Raw genomic sequence first — 1,409 nt, 5'->3', positions numbered from 1 at the left:
ACGAGAGTGCTTTCTGTTTACTTCAGTTTCTTTGAAGGTTCCCTTTTTCTTCCTACGTTGTAGGTTAGAATACGAATGGGACACTAGACCATTTTCCTTATTTATAGATGTTTCCTGAGCTGAAATATATGTTGGACACTATAGGCTTTTTGAAAATTTACATAATTCACCGGTTACGTTAATAAATTTTTGATTGTTGCAATGCAGACTCAAACAGATCTTCGATAAACTAGGTAAAATTTTATATTACATTCGATCTTATGATCACGAGACGCTGGAATAGTATTTAGTGAAGAAAATATACGCAGTTGAAATTGAACTTGCTCTTGAAATATTTAATTACCTTTAAGAATAGTTGAGAGAGATTTCGACCTTTTCCCGTCCAGCTCAATACTTATATCTAAACTTTCCCTTGAACTGAATAGTAATTAGATATACCCCGACCTACTGCACTTGCCTTTATATGTTTATAAAAATTCTTTTGGAAACGACATACTTCCAGGAATCCAGCAATGAAGCCCCGTTCCAGAGACATAACCACAGCACTCCGTCCATTCTAATATACTCCATTAACTTCATACCTATTTGTCATCGAATGAATCTGTCATTTTTTTAAGTACATTCAAAACCCCAAAGCCTTAGATTATTTTCTTATTATTGCTTATATATATATATATATATATATATATATATATATATTTATATATATATATAGAATCTATTGGTCACTTTTACCAGATACATATGAAATTATAATAGCCACAATGCACTCTTAACTTCTCAAATTCTTCGCTCTTTTTTGAATACGCTTGTCACTACTAAGCCTTGAGCGCCAACTTCAGAGAAATTTGAAGATATCATGATGTCCGGTAGCGGGAAACGAACCCGCGATACCACAATAACGCGCCAAATAAGAAGAGCTTTCCTTAAAGCTGTACTCCATGAAACTCGACCAGATTTTAACGCGATATTTTCCAGCATCCTGGAATAAGTCTATAAATAATTCACTCCCAACTCCCATAATACTGAACACAGATTTCCTGCTTCAACGAAATTCCTCACAACTTTGTGCGACGTCCATTTCCTAGCGAATGGAAGTCAATACAAGAGGAGACATCTCATCTACAAAGCCCAGCCACGAACTAAATGGGCAAGAAGGGCCGTATTTCAGGCATATTAAGTAGTTAGTTCTTAGGCGCATCTGCTAACGGCTGGCTATTATAGGCGCTTATTACATCAGTAAATTCTGAGATGAAACATAAGAGCACACCAAAACAGTTTTATAAAACGCCGAGTTTATTACAGGCTTGCTGTCATGATAGCGAGAGGAATAAAGCGAGTTTGATGCCAAATTCTTTTGGTCGGCGTTTCAAAAATGGTGCTTTTAAACTCAACCGGTGTGGCGTTAT

The sequence above is a fragment of the Macrobrachium nipponense genome, chromosome 29 (assembly GCF_015104395.2).
Source record: "Macrobrachium nipponense isolate FS-2020 chromosome 29, ASM1510439v2, whole genome shotgun sequence".
Lineage (NCBI taxonomy): Eukaryota > Metazoa > Arthropoda > Malacostraca > Decapoda > Palaemonidae > Macrobrachium > Macrobrachium nipponense.
This window is presented reverse-complemented; position numbering follows the sequence as displayed.